Source organism: Salmo salar, unplaced genomic scaffold, assembly GCF_905237065.1.
Source record: "Salmo salar unplaced genomic scaffold, Ssal_v3.1, whole genome shotgun sequence".
Taxonomy (NCBI): domain Eukaryota; kingdom Metazoa; phylum Chordata; class Actinopteri; order Salmoniformes; family Salmonidae; genus Salmo; species Salmo salar.
The window spans coordinates 77,501-82,500 of NW_025549115.1; the positions used below are offsets into that span (position 1 = coordinate 77,501).

The following is a 5,000-nucleotide window of genomic DNA, read 5'->3' on the forward strand; positions in this document are numbered from 1 at the left end:
TCAATTAGCATCTGCCTTGTATTTATAAGACAAACAAGAATATTGTTGCTGAATGCAGCTTGTGTGTGCTTTATGCTCCTTTGCCCTGTTCAAATGATGAAAGGAAATAAAGTTTGTATTTTATCCAACTACCTGTGCTAAAAAGTGATGGGAACAGTGTTTATAATTTCTTCTACTTTTTCAGTGACACAAAGTTCAAGCTGCTTATCTAATTGGTGAAAATGCAATGTCTGTTTATCAGACTCATTTTGACTATATATGATGTAGCAAGAGATTGTTTCTCGCTTACGGCCATACCAGCCTGGGTACGCCCGATCTCGTCTCATCTCGGAAGCTAAGCAGGGTCGTGCCTGGTTAGTACTTGGATGGGAGACCGCCTGGGAATACCAAGTGCTGTAAGCATTTTGTCCACGAGGGTATGCTCTTGCACTATTTCATCAGCAACACTGCCTTGTATTAAGCATTTAATGATGAATTGACTAAATGTCTGTTTTATCAGACTCACTTTGACTATATATGTTGTAGCAAGAGATTGTTTCTCGCTTACGGCCATACCAGCCTGGGTCCGCCCGATCTCGTCTGATCTCGGAAGCTAAGCAGGGTCGGGCCTGGTTAGTACTTGGATGGGAGACCGCCTGGGAATACCAGGTGCTGTAAGCATTTTGTCCACGAGGGTGTGCTCTTGCACTATTTCATCAGCAACACTGCCTTGTAGTAAGCATTTAATGATGAATTGACTAAATGCACCGTCCTGACTTTTTAATAGGATCAAATTTCCTTGTGTTTTCAATTAGCATCTGCCTTGTATTTATAAGACAAACAAGAATATTGTTGCTGAATGCAGCTTGTGTGTGCTTTATGCTCCTTTGCCCTGTTCAAATGATGGAAGGAAATAAAGTTTGTATTTTATCCAACTACCTGTGCTAAAAAGTGATGGGAACAGTGTTTATAATTTCTTCTACTTTTTCAGTGACACAAAGTTCAAGCTGCTTATCTAATTGGTGAAAATGCAATGTCTGTTTATCAGACTCATTTTGACTATATATGTTGTAGCAAGAGATTGTTTCTCGCTACGGCCATACCAGCCTGGGTACGCCCGATCTCGTCTGATCTCGGAAGCTAAGCAGGGTCGGGCCTGGTTAGTACTTGGATGGGAGACCGCCTGGGAATACCAGGTGCTGTAAGCATTTTGTCCACGAGGGTGTGCTCTTGCACTATTTCATCAGCAACACTGCCTTGTAGTAAGCATTTAATGATGAATTGACTAAATGCAGCGTCCTGACTTTTTAATAGGATCAAATTTCCTTGTGTTTTCAATTAGCATCTGCCTTGTATTTATAAGACAAACAAGAATATTGTTGCTGAATGCAGCTTGTGTGTGCTTTATGCTCCTTTTCCCTGTTCAAATGATGGAAGGAAATAAAGTTTGTATTTTATCCAACTACCTGTGCTAAAAAGTGATGGGAACAGTGTTTGTAATTTCTTCTACTTTTTCAGTGACACAAAGTTCAAGCTGCTTATCTAATTGGTGAAAATGCAATGTCTGTTTATCAGACTCACTTTGACTATATATGTTGTAGCAAGAGATTGTTTCTCGCTTACGGCCATACCAGCCTGGGTACGCCCGATCTCGTCTGATCTCGGAAGCTAAGCAGGGTCGTGCCTGGTTAGTACTTGGATGGGAGACCGCCTGGGAAAACCAAGTGCTGTAAGCATTTTGTCCACGAGGGTGTGCTCTTGCACTATTTCATCAGCAACACTGCCTTGTATTAAGCATTTAATGATGAATTGACTAAATGTCTGTTTTATCAGACTCACTTTGACTATATACGTTGTAGCAAGAGATTGTTTCTCGCTTACGGCCATACCAGCCTGGGTACGCCCGATCTCGTCTGATCTCGGAAGCTAAGCAGGGTCGGGCCTGGTTAGTACCTGGATGGGAGACCGCCTGGGAATACCAGGTGCTGTAAGCATTTTGTCCACGAGGGTGTGCTCTTGCACTATTTCATCAGCAACACTGCCTTGTAGTAAGCATTTAATGATGAATTGACTAAATGCACCGTCCTGACTTTTTAATAGGATCAAATTTCCTTGTGTTTTCAATTAGCATCTGCCTTGTATTTATAAGACAAACAAGAATATTGTTGCTGAATGCAGCTTGTGTGTGCTTTATGCTCCTTTGCCCTGTTCAAATGATGGAAGGAAATAAAGTTTGTATTTTATCCAACTACCTGTGCTAAAAAGTGATGGGAACAGTGTTTGTAATTTCTTCTACTTTTTCAGTGACACAAAGTTCAAGCTGCTTATCTAATTGGTGAAAATGCAATGTCTGTTTATCAGACTCACTTTGACTATATATGTTGTAGCAAGAGATTGTTTCTCGCTTACGGCCATACCAGCCTGGGTACGCCCGATCTCGTCTCATCTCGGAAGCTAAGCAGGGTCGTGCCTGGTTAGTACTTGGATGGGAGACCGCCTGGGAATACCAAGTGCTGTAAGCATTTTGTCCACGAGGGTGTGCTCTTGCACTATTTCATCAGCAACACTGCCTTGTATTAAGCATTTAATGATGAATTGACTAAATGTCTGTTTTATCAGACTCACTTTGACTATATATGTTGTAGCAAGAGATTGTTTCTCGCTTACGGCCATACCAGCCTGGGTCCGCCCGATCTCGTCTGATCTCGGAAGCTAAGCAGGGTCGGGCCTGGTTAGTACTTGGATGGGAGACCGCCTGGGAATACCAGGTGCTATAAGCATTTTGTCCACGAGGGTGTGCTCTTGCACTATTTCATCAGCAACACTGCCTTGTAGTAAGCATTTAATGATGAATTGACTAAATGCACCGTCCTGACTTTTTAATAGGATCAAATTTCCTTGTGTTTTCAATTAGCATCTGCCTTGTATTTATAAGACAAACAAGAATATTGTTGCTGAATGCAGCTTGTGTGTGCTTTATGCTCCTTTGCCCTGTTCAAATGATGGAAGGAAATAAAGTTTGTATTTTATCCAACTACCTGTGCTAAAAAGTGATGGGAACAGTGTTTATAATTTCTTCTACTTTTTCAGTGACACAAAGTTCAAGCTGCTTATCTAATTGGTGAAAATGCAATGTCTGTTTATCAGACTCATTTTGACTATATATGTTGTAGCAAGAGATTCTTTCTCGCTTACGGCCATACCAGCCTGGGTGCCTCGTCTGATCTCGGAAGCTAAGCAGGGTCGTGCCTGGTTAGTACTTGGATGGGAGACCGCCTGGGAAAACCAAGTGCTGTAAGCATTTTGTCCACGAGGGTGTGCTCTTGCACTATTTCATCAGCAACACTGCCTTGTATTAAGCATTTAATGATGAATTGACTAAATGTCTGTTTTATCAGACTCACTTTGACTATATATGTTGTAGCAAGAGATTGTTTCTCGCTTACGGCCATACCAGCCTGGGTCCGCCCGATCTCGTCTGATCTCGGAAGCTAAGCAGGGTCGGGCCTGGTTAGTACTTGGATGGGAGACCGCCTGGGAATACCAGGTGCTGTAAGCATTTTGTCCACGAGGGTGTGCTCTTGCACTATTTCATCAGCAACACTGCCTTGTAGTAAGCATTTAATGATGAATTGACTAAATGCACCGTCCTGCCTTTTTAATAGGATCAAATTTCCTTGTGTTTTCAATTAGCATCTGCCTTGTATTTATAAGACAAACAAGAATATTGTTGCTGAATGCAGCTTGTGTGTGCTTTATGCTCCTTTGCCCTGTTCAAATGATGGAAGGAAATAAAGTTTGTATTTTATCCAACTACCTGTGCTAAAAAGTGATGGGAACAGTGTTTGTAATTTCTTCTACTTTTTCAGTGACACAAAGTTCAAGCTGCTTATCTAATTGGTGAAAATGCAATGTCTGTTTATCAGACTCATTTTGACTATATATGATGTAGCAAGAGATTGTTTCTCGCTTACGGCCATACCAGCCTGGGTACGCCCGATCTCGTCTGATCTCGGAAGCTAAGCAGGGTCGGGCCTGGTTAGTACTTGGATGGGAGACCGCCTGGGAATACCAGGTGCTGTAAGCATTTTGTCCACGAGGGTGTGCTCTTGCACTATTTCATCAGCAACACTGCCTTGTAGTAAGCATTTAATGATGAATTGACTAAATGCACCGTCCTGACTTTTTAATAGGATCAAATTTCCTTGTGTTTTCAATTAGCATCTGCCTTGTATTTATAAGACAAACAAGAATATTGTTGCTGAATGCAGCTTGTGTGTGCTTTATGCTCCTTTGCCCTGTTCAAATGATGGAAGGAAATAAAGTTTGTATTTTATCCAACTACCTGTGCTAAAAAGTGATGGGAACAGTGTTTATAATTTCTTCTACTTTTTCAGTGACACAAAGTTCAAGCTGCTTATCTAATTGGTGAAAATGCAATGTCTGTTTATCAGACTCATTTTGACTATATATGTTGTAGCAAGAGATTGTTTCTCGCTTACGGCCATACCAGCCTGGGTACGCCCGATCTCGTCTGATCTCGGAAGCTAAGCAGGGTCGGGCCTGGTTAGTACTTGGATGGGAGACCGCCTGGGAATACCAGGTGCTGTAAGCATTTTGTCCTCGAGGGTGTGCTCTTGCACTATTTCATCAGCAACACTGCCTTGTAGTAAGCATTTAATGATGAATTGACTAAATGCACCGTCCTGACTTTTTAATAGGATCAAATTTCCTTGTGTTTTCAATTAGCATCTGCCTTGTATTTATAAGACAAACAAGAATATTGTTGCTGAATGCAGCTTGTGTGTGCTTTATGCTCCTTTTCCCTGTTCAAATGATGGAAGGAAATAAAGTTTGTATTTTATCCAACTACCTGTGCTAAAAAGTGATGGGAACAGTGTTTGTAATTTCTTCTACTTTTTCAGTGACACAAAGTTCAAGCTGCTTATCTAATTGGTGAAAATGCAATGTCTGTTTATCAGACTCATTTTGACTATATATGTTGTAGCAAGAGATTGTTT

The 5,000-nt window shown here is 41.3% G+C and overlaps 8 non-coding genes and 2 pseudogenes across 8 annotated transcripts; all 10 read left to right on the top strand.

Annotated features, from left to right (window-relative positions):
- Positions 1 to 283: 283 nt before the first annotated feature.
- LOC123735696 (uncharacterized) lies at positions 284 to 402 on the top strand (annotated as a pseudogene).
- Positions 403 to 541: 139 nt separating this feature from the next.
- On the top strand, positions 542 to 660 carry LOC123735381 (5S ribosomal RNA). The gene has a single exon (XR_006765463.1). It is a non-coding gene; the product is annotated as a 5S ribosomal RNA (ribosomal RNA).
- A 409-nt stretch (positions 661 to 1,069) lies between these two features.
- LOC123735563 (5S ribosomal RNA) lies at positions 1,070 to 1,187 on the top strand. Its single transcript, XR_006765646.1, has one exon. It is a non-coding gene; the product is annotated as a 5S ribosomal RNA (ribosomal RNA).
- A 409-nt stretch (positions 1,188 to 1,596) lies between these two features.
- LOC123735609 (5S ribosomal RNA) lies at positions 1,597 to 1,715 on the top strand. The gene has a single exon (XR_006765692.1). It is a non-coding gene; the product is annotated as a 5S ribosomal RNA (ribosomal RNA).
- Positions 1,716 to 1,854: 139 nt separating this feature from the next.
- On the top strand, positions 1,855 to 1,973 carry LOC123735370 (5S ribosomal RNA). The gene has a single exon (XR_006765452.1). It is a non-coding gene; the product is annotated as a 5S ribosomal RNA (ribosomal RNA).
- A 409-nt stretch (positions 1,974 to 2,382) lies between these two features.
- LOC123735697 (uncharacterized) lies at positions 2,383 to 2,501 on the top strand (annotated as a pseudogene).
- A 139-nt stretch (positions 2,502 to 2,640) lies between these two features.
- LOC123735516 (5S ribosomal RNA) lies at positions 2,641 to 2,759 on the top strand. Its single transcript, XR_006765598.1, has one exon. It is a non-coding gene; the product is annotated as a 5S ribosomal RNA (ribosomal RNA).
- Positions 2,760 to 3,419: 660 nt separating this feature from the next.
- LOC123735382 (5S ribosomal RNA) lies at positions 3,420 to 3,538 on the top strand. The gene has a single exon (XR_006765464.1). It is a non-coding gene; the product is annotated as a 5S ribosomal RNA (ribosomal RNA).
- Positions 3,539 to 3,947: 409 nt separating this feature from the next.
- Positions 3,948 to 4,066, top strand: LOC123735636 (5S ribosomal RNA). The gene has a single exon (XR_006765712.1). It is a non-coding gene; the product is annotated as a 5S ribosomal RNA (ribosomal RNA).
- A 409-nt stretch (positions 4,067 to 4,475) lies between these two features.
- Positions 4,476 to 4,594, top strand: LOC123735647 (5S ribosomal RNA). Its single transcript, XR_006765713.1, has one exon. It is a non-coding gene; the product is annotated as a 5S ribosomal RNA (ribosomal RNA).
- The last annotated feature ends 406 nt before the right edge of the window (positions 4,595 to 5,000 follow it).